Source organism: Cervus elaphus, chromosome 31 (genome assembly GCF_910594005.1).
Source record: "Cervus elaphus chromosome 31, mCerEla1.1, whole genome shotgun sequence".
In the NCBI taxonomy this organism is placed as follows: domain Eukaryota; kingdom Metazoa; phylum Chordata; class Mammalia; order Artiodactyla; family Cervidae; genus Cervus; species Cervus elaphus.
Window position 1 is genome coordinate 26,686,707 of NC_057845.1, and position 15,627 is coordinate 26,702,333.

Here is a 15,627-nt window from a genome sequence, read left to right on the forward strand (position 1 = left end):
TTTAAACCAGCTGTGATTGATCCCAAGTCCAATACACCCTGAATACACAAGTCCAATACGAAGAACTTAGGATTTACCAGAACAACATGTAATGTTGCTTTGTATAATAATTTGTTTTGCTTTTATAACATGGAACAGGGCACTTATTTTCTGTTTCTTTGGATCTAAATTTGTATTGAGCAGATCGCATTTTACAGAGCAGTCACTTTATGGATTCCTATTGCTGGCAATCAATGGCAGCAGTCAACCAATTCATCACGCCATTTTTTGAACCTGAAATGTTAAATGGGACAGCTGGTAGTAGAAAGAGTTTTCCTTAATAAATTAAGTATAGTAATAATTTTTAAAAAACTTTTATTTTAAAAATTGTGTTTTTTACACTTACATTTTATATATTTTAAAAATCAATTTGAGATTTTAAAATGCTTCATGACAAATTATATGGGAGAAGGGACTTTCCAATTTTTTAACACCAAACAAGTAAGTTTATTTGATTTTTAACCAATTTGCCATTGAACCATTTTAGCAGGATAAATTATTCTGCCCTTCAGCAATATTGTTGGCAATTATATTAAAGGAGAACAGGAAGGATTACATATAAATTTCCTTTACAACTTCCCTTTTGAAGTAGCAGAGCCAGTCTTTATAAGAATCAAGCACGGAAGAACTTGTTTTTGTATCAATACATGAAACAGAAGTCTTCACCTGTTTAAAAAACTTCATCCACTTTTCGAGAAGAAAATATTTTCTCTTCAAATATAAAGAAAATTCAAATTAAAAGAGAAAGATATTAAGAGTGAGTTGTTTTATAAATTATTTATTAATTTATTTCAGCAGAAACACAGGTTCCCAGACTTATTTTTATTTATTATGTCTTTTGTTAAAGGAATTTTGAAACAAGAAAATGGAAGAAAATTAAAATATCAATAAAAGACTGTGTTTTTTTTAACTTTTAAACCTCTCAGGATTATTTTATTTTATTTTTTTTTTTCCTCTTTTTTTTTTTTATTATTATTTTTTTTTTCCAGTGGGTTTTGTCATACATTGATATGAATCAGCCATGGATTTACATGTATTCCCAATCCCGATCCCCCCTCCCACCTCCCTCTCCACCCGATTCCTCTGGGTCTTCCCAGTGCACCAGGCCCGAGCACTTGTCTCATGCATCCCACCTGGGCTGGTGATCTGTTTCACCATAGATAGTATACATGCTGTTCTTTTGAAATATCCCACCCTCACATTCTCCCACAAAGTTCAAAAGTCTGTTCTGTATTTCTGTGTCTCTTTTTCTGTTTTGCATATAGGGTTATCGTTATCACCTTTCTAAATTCCATATATATGTGTTAGTATGCTGTAATGTTCTTTATCTTTCTGGCTTACTTCACTCTGTATAATGGGCTCCAGCTTCATCCATCTCATTAGGACTGGTTCAAATGAATTCTTTTTAATGGCTGAGTAATATTCCATGGTGTATATGTACCACAGCTTCCTTATCCATTCATCTGCTGATGGGCATCTAGGTTGCTTCCATGTCCTGGCTATTATAAACAGTGCTGCAATGAACATTGGGGTGCATGTGTCTCTTTCAGATCTGGTTTCCTCAGTGTGTATGCCCAGAAGTGGGATTGCTGGGTCATATGGCAGTTCTATTTCCAGTTTTTTAAGAAATCTCCACACTGTTTTCCATAGCGGCTGTACTAGTTTGCATTCCCACCAACAGTGTAAGAGGGTTCCCTTTTCTCCACACCCTCTCCAGCATTTATTGCTTGTAGACTTTTGGATAGCAGCCATCCTGACTGGCGTGTAATGGTACCTCATTGTGGTTTTGATTTGCATTTCTCTAATAATGAGTGATGTTGAGCATCTTTTCATGTGTTTGTTAGCCATCTGTATGTCTTCTTTGGAGAAATGTCTGTTTAGTTCTTTGGCCCATTTTTTGATTGGGTCATTTATTTTTCTGGAATTGAGCTGCAGGAGTTGCTTGTATATTTTTGAGATTAATCCTTTGTCCGTTTCTTCATTTGCTATTATTTTCTCCCAATCTGAGGGCTGTCTTTTCACCTTACTTATAGTTTCCTTTGTTGTGCAAAAGCTTTTAAGTTTCATTAGGTCCCATTTGTTTAGTTTTGCTTTTATTTCCAATATTCTGGGAGGTGGGTCATAGAGGATCTTGCTGTGATTTATGTCGGAGAGTGTTTTGCCTATGTTCTCCTCTAGGAGTTTTATAGTTTCTGGTCTTACATTTAGATCTTTAATCCATTTTGAGTTTATTTTTGTGTATGGTGTTATAAACATTTTATTTTCCATGGTTTTAGACTCAGGATCCAGAAATATTTTAGCAGCAAATCTAGTAAACCATCTTCTTAGAGTCCATGAATCAGTAACTTTGGAAGATTGACACACCAAATGAAAGATGATTTCTTCCCTCTGTCTGGATTTCTTATCTCAGAACTGTTTCTAGTATCAAGAAGACTTGTTTTCAAATATTAAGAGAAGAGGACGGGGGTGGAGAGATAAGGAGAGAGAAGTGGAGTCATCTGTCATCTACACTGTCAACAATCAGACTAAAATTCAAAATGATTTACTTCCTTTTTTAAAATGTCTGTATTTTTAATTGGAGGATAATTGCTTTACAATGTTGTGTTGGTTTCTGCCACATGTCAACATAAATCAGCCATAGGCATTCATATGTCCCCTCCCTCTTAAATCTGCCTCCCACCTCCCACCCCTCTAAGTTGTCACAGAACACTGGATTTGAGGTCCCTGTAACATACAGCAAATTCTCACTGGCTATCTAATTTTACATGTGGTAATGTATATGTTTATTCTCTCAATTCACCCCACCCTCTCCTTCCCCCACTGTGTTCACAAATCTCTCTTCTATGTCTGTGACTCCATTCCTGCCCTGAAATAGGTTCATCACTATCATCTTTCTAGATTCCATATATATATGTTTATATATTTGTCTTTCTCTTTCTGACTTACTTCACTCTGCATAATAGGCTTTAGGTTCATCCACCTCATTAGAACTGACTCAAATGAGTTCCTTTTTATGGCTGAGTAATATTTCATTATATGCTTGTGTATATATCTACATCTATATATATATACATATACATATACATATATATATATATATACACACATACAAGTTCTTTAGCCATTCATCTGTCAATGGACATCTAGGTTGCTTCCATTTCCTAGCTATTGTAAATAGTGCTGCATTGAATGATTTACTTTCAAAAGTTAATGAAATAAAGTTAACAAGTTTCAAGAGAAGAGCGGTCCTGCCAAATACATAAAATGTAGATTATTATGGTTATTAAAAGGAAGAGGATATTTAAATTTTAAGGGCCTAAATAAATATGGTCCACTGGAGAAAAGAATGGCAAACCACTTTAGTATTCTTGTCTTGAGAACCCCGTGAACAGTATGAAAAGGCAAAAAGATATGACATTGAAAGATGAACTCCCCAGGTCAGTAGGTGTCCAATATGCTACTAGAGAAGAGCACAGAAATAGTTCCAGAAGGAATGAGGTGGCTGAGCCAAAGCAGAAACAAAACACAGTTGTGGATATGTCTAGTGGTGAAAGTAAAGTCTGATACTGTAAAGAACAATACAGCATAGGAACCTGAAATGTTAGGTCCATGAATAAAGGTAAACTTGAAGTGGTCAAACAGGGCATAGCAAGAGTGAATATTGACATTTTAGGAATCAGTGAATCAAAATGGATGGGAATGGATGATTCAATTCAGATGACCATTATATTTACTATTGTGGGCAAGAATTCCTTCGAAGAAATGGAGTAGCCCTCAAAGTCAACAAAAGAGTCTGAAATGCAGTACTTGGTGCAATCTCAAAAAAGACAAAATGATTTCTTCATTTTCAAGGCAAATCATTCAGTAACATAGTAATCCAAGTCTATGCCCCAACCACTAATGCTGAAGAAGCAGAAGTTGAACAGTTTTATGAAGACCTATAAGACCTCCAAACTAACACCAAAAGAGATGTCTTTTCATCATAGGGGAGTGCAATGCAAAAGCAAGAAGTCAAGAGATACCTGTAGTAACAGACAAGTTTGGTCTTGGAGTATAAAATAACATAAGGCAAAGGTTAATAGAGTGCCAAGACAATGCACTGGTCATAGCAAACACACTTTTCCAAGAACATAAGAGGCAACTCTACACAAAAACATCACCAGATGATCAATACCAAAATCAGATTGATTATATTCTTTGCAGCTGAAGATGAAGAAACTCTATACAGTCAGCAAAAACAAGACCAGGGACTGATGTGGCTCAGATTATGATCTCCTTCTTGCAAAAGGAAACTTAAATAAGAACATAGGGCAAACCACTAGGCCATTTGGATATGAACTAAATCAGACACAGTGGAAGTGACAAATAGATTCAAGGGATTAGATCTCATAGACAGAGTGCCTGAAGAACTATGGATGGAGGTTCATAACATTGTATAAGACTCGAGGATCAAAACCATCCCCAAGAAAAAGAAATGCAAAAAAGGCAAAATGGCTATCTGAGGAGGCCTTGGGAACTGCCGAGGAAAGAAGAGAAGGGAAAGACAAAGGAGAAAAGCAGAGCTATACCCATCTGAAAGCACAATTTCCAAAGAATAGCAGGAGAGATAAGAAAACCTTCCTAAGTGAACAGTGTAAAGAAACAGAGGAAAACAATAGAATGAGAAAGACTAGCAATTTCTTCAAGAAAATTAGACATATCAAGGGAACATTTCATGCAACTGCTGCTGCTGCTGCTAAGTCGCTTCAGTCATGTTCGACTCTGTGCGACCCCATAGACGGCAGCCCACCAGGCTCCTCTGTCCCTGGGATTCTCCAGGCAAGAATACTGAATGGATTGCCATTTCCTTCTCCAATGCATGCATGCATGCTAAGTCACTTCAGTCATGTCCGACTCTGTGTGACCCCATGGACAGCAGCCCACCAGGCTCCTCTGTCTACAGGACTCTCCAGGCAAGAATACTGGAGTGGGTTGCCATTTCCTCCTCCACATTTCATGCAAAGGCTGGCACAATAAAGGACAGAAAAGGTATCGACTTAACAGAAGCAGAAAAGATTAAGAAGAGGTGGCAAGAAAACACAGAACTATACAAAAAAGATCTTAATGACCCAGGTAACCATGATGGTGTGATCACTCATCTAGAGCCAGATATCTTTGAATACAAAGTCAAGTGGGCCTTAGGAAGCATTGCTACAAGCAAAGCTCCTGGAGGTGATGGGATTCTAGCTGAGCTATTTCAAATCATAAAACATGATGTTGTTAAAGTGCTGAAGCAAGCATTTTGCACTGACCATACTTGCAGAAGCAAGTAAAGAAATTGCTTGGTTATAACTTAAAACAGTTGCCTTTTGGGGAAGGCCTATTGGTCTGTTTGTGATTTATTGTTTTAGGTGTTGATTTCTTAACCTTAACGTATTTCTAGACTTAGATTTTGGTTTGCTTGCATAAGCCATTTAAACCACCTCAATTGTTTTTCTTTCTATTTTTTTATTGAAGGATGATTGCTTTACAGAATTCTGTTGCTTTCTGTCAAACCTTAACATGAATCAGTCATATGTATACACATATCCCCTCCCTTTTGAACCTCCCTCCCATCTCCGTCCCCATCCCACCCCTCTAGTTTGACACAGAGCCCCTGTTTGAAGTTTCTGAGCCATACAGAACATTCCCATTGGCTGTCTATTTTACATGTGGTAATCTAAGTTTCCATGTTACCTTTTCCATACATCTCACCCTCTCCTCCCCTCTCCCCATGTCCGTAAGTCCATATGTCTGTTTCTCCATTCCTGTTCTGTAAATAAATTCTTCAGTACCATTTTTCTAGATTCTGTATATATGTGTTAGAATATGATATTTATCTTTCTCTTTCTGACTCACTTCACTCTGTATAATAGGTTCTAGGTTCATCCACCTCATCAGAACTGACTCGAATATGTTCCTTTACTTCCTTGGGCTCCAAAATCACTGCAGATGGTGACTGCAGCCTTGAAATTAAAAGACACTTGCTCCTTTAAAGAAAAGCTATGGCAAACCTAGATAGCGTATTAAAAAGCAGAGACATAAATTTTCCCACAAAGGTGCATATAGTCAAAGCTATGGCTTTTCCAGTAGTTGTGTACATGTATGAGAGCTGGACCTTAAAGAAGGTTCAGTGCCAAAGAATTGTTATTTTCAAACTGTGGTGCTGAGAAGACTCTTAAGAGTCCTTTGGACAACAAGGAGATCAAATCAGTCAATCCTAAAGGAAATCAACACTGAATATTCATTGGAAGGACTGGTGTTGAAACTGAAACTCCAATATTTTGGCCATCTGATGTGAAGTGCCGAACCATTGGAAAAGACCCTGATACTGGGAGAGATTGAAGGCAGAAAGATAAGATCACAGAGGATGAGATGGTTTGATGGCATCATCAATTCAATGGACATGAGTTTAAGCAACCTCCGGGAAATAGTGATGGACAGGGAAGCATGCTAAAGCCTTGGGGTTGCAAAAATTCAGACATGACTGAGCATCCAAACAACAACTTCCAGTTTGGCTTTGTCTGATGCAAATCAATTTTTGCTCATATAAACTGTTAACAAATTTTAATATGCTTCTTTTTTTTTTACACTTTTTAATTTATTTATTTTTAGTTGGAGGATAATTGTTTTACAATACTGTGTTGGTTTCTGCTGTATGTCAACATGAATCAGTTATAGGTATAAGTAAGTATTGAATAAATCAAAATTTACTACACAAAAACAAAATATATGTATATATAAAGGCAGTGTGAAAATGATATAGAGAAAAATAAATCAGGTTAAAAGCAAGGTTTTTTTTTTTTTTTCTCATAGATTATCCCTTGAGATTGCCTCTACTGCGTACAGCTGGTGACTCAGTTATCGAAATATACTTACTGAGAGTGCTCAGTATTCCTAATTTTGTTCTAAGTACAGTGAGCAAAATTTATACAAATTCCTGCTCTCAAGGAGTTTTGCTCTTCTTGACAGTGCAAACCAAGCATTATCCCCACCCACAGCTTGGAAACACCTTACCTTCCAGTAAGCTTGCTGCCTAGATTAACATGACCAGTTACCATTCCATTATCTTCATTAGCATGGTTCAAAATTGGGAAAGGAGTATGACAAGGCTGTATTTTGCCACCCTGCTTATTTAACTTAAATGCAGAGTACATCATGAAAAATACTGGGCTGGATGAATCACAAGTTGGAATCAAGATTGCATGGAAAAAATACCAACAACTTCATATATGCAGATGATACCACTCTAATGGCAGAACATGAAGAGGAACTGGAGAGCCTCTTGATGAGATGAAAGAGCAGAGTGAAAAAGCTGACTTAAAATTCAACATTCAAAAATCTAAGATCACGGCATCCAGCCCCAACCTTCCATAGCAGATCGAAGAGGAAAAAGTGGAAGCGGTGACAGGTTTTATTTTCCTGGGCTCTGAAATCATTGTGGATGGTTACTACAGCCATGAAATTAGAAGAAGCTTGCTCCTGGGAAAGAAAGTTATGACAAACCTAGACTGCATATTAAAAAGTAGAGACATCACTTTGCTGAAAAATGTCTGTATAGTCAAAGCTATAATTTTTGCAGTAGTCATGTATGGCTATGAGAGTTGGATCATACGATGGTTACTACAGCCATGAAATTAGAAGAAGCTTGCTCCTGGGAAAGAAAGTTATGACAAACCTAGACTGCATATTAAAAAGTAGAGACATCACTTTGCTGAAAAATGTCTGTATAGTCAAAGCTATAATTTTTGCAGTAGTCATGTATGGCTATGAGAGTTGGACCATACGGAAGGCTGAACACCAAAGAATTGATGCTTTTGAATTCTGGTGCTTGAGAGTTCCATCTCCTTGACAGTCCCTTGGACAGTCAATAAACCAGTCAATCCTAAAGGAAATCAACCCTGAATATTCATTAGAAGAACCGATTCTGAAGCTGAAGCTCCAGTACTTTGGCCACCTGATGCAAAGAGGTGACTCATTGGAAAAGACCCTGTTACTGGGAAAGATTGAGGGCAGAAGGAGAAGGGGGCAGCTAAGGATAAGATGGTTAGATAGAATCACTGACTGAATGGACATGAATTTGGGCAATCTCCAGGAGATAGTGAAGGACAAGACATTAGAGTGCTGACTCTCATGGGGTTGCAAAGAGTTGGACACAACTTGGCAACTGAATAACAACAAAAACTATCCCCAGAGATTCTCAACCAAGCAGACAGCTTTATTATTCATTATAGGAACTTTCCAAAAGACCACCAACCCTTCAATAGGAATAATCAGCAGTTTGCATCCTAAAACTCTATCTCTTTACCTCAAAAGTGTTGCGCTTTCTTGCATCACCCCTGTTCCCTTTGAGAGTGAGGCGTGCCAAAGAAAAGGAGGACTTGAAACCAAGCCGGATGCTAAGGGACCCTCCTGTGCACGAAGCCCCTCCATGTCCTCCCTTTCTTGTAGAAAACAAAAGTTTTAGTCTCCTAGGCCTCCCCTGAGTTCCAAAAAGTAGGTACAAGCAATTATTAATTAAGGAAGCAAGGGAATGTAGAAACAAAGGAGAAGCAATTTAGCAAGAAAAGTAATGATAATAGCTCTGAGACAAAGCAGCATCCCAGTTCCTCCTCCAGGACTATGCATAGGAGATAGGGTAGGGGATTAGGACTCTCATTCATCCAGAGAAAGAGAACGAAGCATGGCCTCTGACACTGAATATGAGAATGCACCATGGTTCCGGTGGGTTCTAGAGAGTAAGCAGTGATGTGGGCTTCTGGCATGGAACCCGGGCCTCAATAACACTTCTGCCAAGGTCTAGAGCTGCAGCAACCCTATCAAGATGTCCCAGTTTAAAAATTAGAAAATAAGGTCAGAGCAGCAGAAGACCTGGATGGAAGCCCACTTTGCTAATACCAGGGACGGCCAGCCTTGGCCACTGCTACTGGCCATCTGTGACTACCCTCCTCTTTCTCCTCTTCCTGCAGACCTGTGTATGGGGTCCTCAACATACCATTTGGACACACAAGCTCTATGTCACTCAAACTGCAGACCCTGTCACCCTCATCCTTCCTAGCCACTTAGTAGTTAATCCCATATGATCTCATTTACAAGTGGGATCTAAAGAAAGCAAACAAAAACTAGCTCACAGATGCAGAGACGAGCTCTGGGGTGGGGTGGGGTAAGGGGAATGAGTGGGTTGGGGGGACAAAGTCAGTGAAAGTGATCTAAAGTAATAAACTTATAGTGATAAAGTAATGTCAAGGTGATGTAATGTGCAACATGGTGACTATAGTTAATAATATTGTATCACATATATGAAAGCTGCTAAAAGAGTAAATCTTAAAAGTTCTCATCAAAAGAAAACATGTTTTGTAACTACGTTGACAGATGTTAACTAGAATTATTATGGTGATAGTTTTCAAATACATACAAATCTCAAACCTTATGCTGTATACCTGTAACTAATATAATGTTATATGTCAATTACATCACAATTTTTTAATTGACCAGTATTCTTGACACTGAACATGAGAGGGTACCAAGTTTTAGGTAAATTCATGCAGGGGTGGTAACATCTGATAGTTCATAAACAACTATGCAAGGCTAGTTATAATACTGACACCATGTGTCCAAATGACACTAGACATGAGGACGCTTGTTGGGGCCCAACTTGAAAGGGTCAGCAGCAAAATTCTGGCACTCAGTTGGAATGGACCATGACCTTTATGCCTGTACCTATCCACTAGACCCCAGCTTCAGGGGGAGGATAGCAGAGGCTTTGGGAGGTTTGTGTGAGGATGGCTGACCTTGGTCTTTGAGTTAGTTCACTCTAAAGGATGAAATGGCAGCAGCCTTTGGCCATATTTAGGCCAACTCTTTCCAGCTTGATACCCAGGAGTGGTGCATACACAATGAAGTGCCCAGAGTGGTCTGAACTGCCCCCCCCCCCCTTTGAGGGGATCATCACACTGTGGCAAAGCTGGGGATGGCAGACTGATACTTGACTGAAACTCACATGTGCCTACCTCCAACTAGCCTTCTTGCAGGACCAGACACCTGGGGATGCAGGGGGCCTGTGGACGAGAGGGAGCCCTGGCAGCCTTGCCTGCAGCCTCACCAGTAGCTTCTTCCTCTTGACCTGATACAAGGCCATAGGAGCCACACCAGGGCTTTCTCCTGTGCTCACCAAGCTCCAGGGATTGGTAGGAGTGTTCTCCAGCCTCCCTTTCAGTTTGGTAAAGAAAAGTGGTCAGCCCTCTGAAACAAGAGGCAACACTGGGAAATATCCCAGGTAATGCAGACCACCTAACAAAACAGAATGAGGACAACTCAATCTGAGTTCAGGAAAATGCACCGAGGATGCCCAAGGTGAAAGTGTCCCAAAGTAGGTCAGTGAAGGTGACCCCTTCCAGTCAGTGCTAATTTCTCTGAAGTAACGTGGGGAGCCCTGTGAGCCCCTCACAAGACCAGAAACCCCGTTATAATTCCTTTCCCCCTCTGCTTATGAAGCAAACCTCGGGTGGTTCTTTATCAACCTTGCCTGAGGTTCCACAGGCTCTCCTCCAGGTATCAGCACAGAATACCAGCTGCCCTGGAGCTCTGCAGACTCCACCATGGGGATCCCTAGTGCTTTTAGCCCTCGCGTGGTGGGAAGTGAAAAGAGACAACTCTGCAGCAAGCCATCACTCCACTTAATTAACCCAGTAAGTCCAGAACTAACATGGCTCAGCTGTTCCGGCCTGGGGGCATCTCATCTGACCTCCGGTGGGATGTTCTGACCAAGGAGGGACTATCTCAAGCACACACTGTCATGAATCCAGTAACCGAATAACCCCCATCTGTATCAGAGTCTATACTGTTTGGATGCCTCCTATTTTGGTCTTTTGAGAAATCCATTAATCATTTTGTGCTGGTTCCACATTTCATGAATGAGAAATCATAAGTGAAGTGAAGTCTCTCAGTTGTGTCCGACTCTTTGCAACCCCGTGGACGGTAACCTACCAGGCTCCTTCGTCCATGGGATTTTCCAGGCATGAATACTGGAGTGGGTTGCCATTTCCTCCTCCAGGGGATCTTCCTGACCCAGGGATCGAACCCGGGTCTCCTGCATTGCAGGCAGATGCTTTACCGTCTGACCTACCAGGGAAGCCCTTGGGTCAAATCTTGTGGCATTCACATGCCAACAAATCACTGCAACCACCCCCTCAGTAGTTGGAAACAAATCCTATGCCCTGAAAACAGAATATTCAAGGTACAGGAAACAAACACCCACCATACTGAAGAATATCCCATTAGGGTGCCTCCTGCAGAACTGGAAATTTATCAGGTATCACCCCTGACCCCCAAACATCTCATCTTCCTATGTAACTCAGCCTAGCCCTGGGAGATGGGGAAAGCTGGCTGGCATGCTGATGGGCCTAAGTTCTGTTGTTTTTTTTTTTCCTGGCTGTCCTGCTCCACATGCAGTTAGCCTCAAGGAATAAGTTAGAGCGTTTGAACTCAAGGATGACAGACCCAGTCCTCAAACTTGAGAGAAGGACCACCTTAGCCCTTTCAAAATTGGAACAACTCAAGTGTGCCCTCCAGGTAGGAGAAACCTTGAAAGCTCTCACAGAATATGGTAAACAGGTGCTACCCACACCCACCAACCTGGCCCTCCACCTCTTCCAGCTAGGAACCTGGGTGCCTCTAAAAACTTAAAAAATATTCAGCTCCAGTAGCGAGCCTCAACATCAGGGTACAATTTTCCTGCAGCAAAAGACCTAGATACTTTCATTTTTAGGAAAAATTTGACATGTAACCATTACTCTGGCTAATATTTGGGCCATGCATCCTAAGTTATCTGGTATTCTATCTCTCCAAAATTTTTGACCAACAACAGTCCCTCTGGGATACAAACAGTGCTAAGGCCTCATGACTGTTATACATGTCTGAATATTGCTAGGGAGAAATCCTGCTCCTTTACCCACAGTTGTTACATTCCCCCAAATCAGTAAGTAGCAGTGCAGAAGATGTGTGTACCTTTGACTCTCAAGAATAAGAAACAGGACCAAAAATAGAGGAGGGATTTTTCACTGGCAAAGCCTATTATCAATTCTTGGGGAATCTAGGTAGCAAAATAAAGTCTAACCTTTTTTTAGGCTTCAAAATCACTGCAGATGGTGACTGAAGCCATGAAATTAAAAGATGCTTGCTCCTTGGAAGAAAAGTTATGACCAACTTAGACAACATATTAAAAAGCATAGACATTACTTTGCCAACAAAGGCCCATCTAGCCAACGCTTTGTTTTTTCCAGTAGTCATGTATGGATGTGAGAGTTGGACTATAAAGAAAGCTGAGAGCCAAAGAATTGATGCTTTTCAACAGTGGTGTTGGAGAAGACTCTTAGGAGTCCCTTGGACAGCAAGGTGATCCAACCAGTCCATCCTAAAGGAAATCAGTACTAAATATTCATTGGAAGGACTGATGCTGATGCTGAAACTCCAATACTTTGGGCATCTGATGCGAAGAACTGACTCACTGGAAAAGACCCTGATGCTGGGAAAGATTGAAGACAGGAGGAGAAGGGGACGACAGAGGACGAAATGATTGGATGGCGTCACCGACTCAATGGGCATGAGTTTGGGTAAACTCCGGGAGTTGGTGCTGGACAGGGAGGCTCGGCTTGCTGCAGTCCCTGGCGTTGCAAAGGGTCGGACACGACTGAGCAACTGAACTGAACTGAACTGAACTGATCCCAGTGGCACAGTGGTAAAGAATCTGCCTGCCAATGCAGGAGGTGCAGGAGACCTGGGTTTGATTCCCGGGTGGGGAAGATGCCCTGGAGGAGAAAATGGCAACCCACTCCAGTATTCTTGCCTGGAAAATTCCATGGACAGAGAAGCCTGGAAGCGTACAGTCCATGGGGTTGTAGAGGGTCAGACACGCCACAAGGGAGCATGCCACTCCTGCCCTATGCTGCAGCTCTGCCCACTGTCTGTCTCGGGAAGCATTAAGAGGGAGCCTGCACCTCTCCATTCTCTAAACAAAGATTAAGGTTTTCCTTTGCTTCTAACCGAACTCATTCTATTGGCTCAAATGACATCAGCAAGGAGGATCTTCATTGGAGCCCAACCCAGAAGGATCAGTAACAAGCTCACCATGACTCTTTATTATCTCATATATAAACCAATATTTAATGTTGTAGTGAAGATTATGTTTTCATATGTACTTTGGGTTGGCCAAAAAGTTCATTCAGGTTTTACATAAGAAGTTAGTGAAAAGCCCTAACAAACTTGTTGACCAATCCGTACATTGTAAACTGAAAAATTTCATAAAAATTTTTAAAAAGCAGGGAAATACTCTATAATAGTAACTTTTATGGGCTTCCTAGGTGACTTTCATACACCTGAAGTGGTACTAGTGGTAACGGACCTGGTTGTCTATGCAGGAGACAAAAGAGATGTGGTTTTGATCCCTGGGTCAGAAAGATCCCCTGAAGAAGGGCATGGAAACCCACTCAAGTATTCTTGTCTGGAAAATACCATGGACAAAGGAACCTGGCAGGCTGCAGTCCATAGGATCACAAAGAGTTGGACATGACTGAAATGACATCATGCATGCATGCATTAACCTTAATATTTTACCTATTATGCCATTATCCCTATTAAAGGAGATTCAGAATGAATATAGTCCTATATCTATTCATTTTCCTTGCCCTGGTGAAGTTACAAATAAGGAATAAAAATAAAGATTAAAGGTAGGAAGAGAAAGCAAGAGCAAAGATGATTATTGTGAATGATTTAGGTCCTGTTTATTGGCAGAAGAGTTGTCTAAATTTCAGAATCTATTCAGAGCCTCCTATAGCATCTTTGGCACATGCAGATATAAAGGAACACCACACTTCTGGTTTATAAAGTAAAACCCAAGAATCAGTCACTCAAGGTGACTATTTGGAGCAGAATATTCTTTACAGATGGACAACATACAAATCGGGAAAGGAGTAAGTCAAGGCTGTATATTGTCACCCTGCTTATTTAACTTATATAGAGTTCATCATGAGAAATGCTGGGCTGGATGAAGCACAAGTTGAAATCAAGATTGCTGGGAGAAATATCAATAACCTCAGTTATGCAGATGATACCACCCTTAAGGCAGAAAGTGAAGAAGAACTAAGTGAAGTCACTCAGTCGTGTCTGACTCTGCGACGCCGTGGACTGTAGCCCACAAGGCTCCTCCGTCCATGGGATTCTTCAGGCAAGAATACTGGAGTGGGTTGCCAGCTCCTTCTCCAGGGGATCTTCCCGACCCAGGGATCGAACCTGGGTCTCCCACACTGGGGGCAGATGCTTTAACATCTGAGTCACCAGGGAAGAACTAAACAGCCTCTTAATAAAAGTGAAAGAGGAGAGTGAAAAAGTTGGCTTAAAGCTCAACTTTCAGAAAACTAAGATCATGGCATCTGGTCCCATCATTTCACGGCAAATAGATGGGGAAACAATGGAAACAGTGACAGACTATTTTCTTGGGCTCCAAAATCACTGCAGATGGTGACTGCAGCCATGAAATTAAAAGACACTTGCTCCTTGGAAAAAAAGCTACGAGAAAGCTAGACAGCATATTAAAAAGCAGATATATTACTATGCCAACAAAGGTCCATCTAGTCAAAGCTATGGTTTTTCCAGTAGTCATGTATGGATGTGAGAGTTGGACTACGAAGGAAGCTGAGAGCCAAAGAATTGATGCTTTTGAACTGTGGTGTTGGAGAAGACTCTTGAGAGTCCCTTGGACTGCAAGGAGATCCAACCAGTCCAGCCTAAAGGCGATCAGTCTTGAATATTCATTGGAAGGACTTATGCTAAAGCTGAAACTCCAATACTTTGGCCACTTGATGGGAAGAACTGACACACTGGAAAAGACCCTGATGCTGGGGAAGATTGAAGGCAGGAGGAGAAGGGGACGACAGAGGATGAGATCGTTGGATGGCATCGCCAACTCTATGGACATGAGTTTGAGTAAGCTCCAGGAATTGGTGATGGACAGGGAGGCCTGTTGTGCTCCAGTCCATGGGGGCTCAGAGTCAAACATGACTGGGTGACTGGACTGAACTGAATGTACTCCTAGGATCATTAAGGGTGACACTGACATGCAACACAAGGGTTTTGTTTACCATCATCCTATTTCATAATCAACATCCTCCCCTTTCAAAACACAGGCTGTTGCTTAAATGCCTGGCAAAGTCCCTTCATTTTCAGATCTTTTTTCCTAAGTTTATGGATTTCCTACTCACTGAAGACATTAAGTTGTCTGATTATATATTGCTGCTGTGTAACAAACCACGTAGTGTCGGTTTTATTATGCAGGTGAGAAATTCAAAGCAGAACTGGGAAGGATTGCCTTGGGATGTCTTCACAACTGCTCCATGAAATCCAGGACCCCAGCCAGGATGTTGTTAAGTGGCTGGGTGTGACTCAAATGTATTGGAACCATCAGAATTCCTATGACAGGCACTAAATCTGGCCTCAGTTGAGACTGATGACTGACACTAGACCTTTCTAGGTGGCTGGTTTCTAAGGGCAAGTTTCTACAGAGCAAATGTTCAAAAA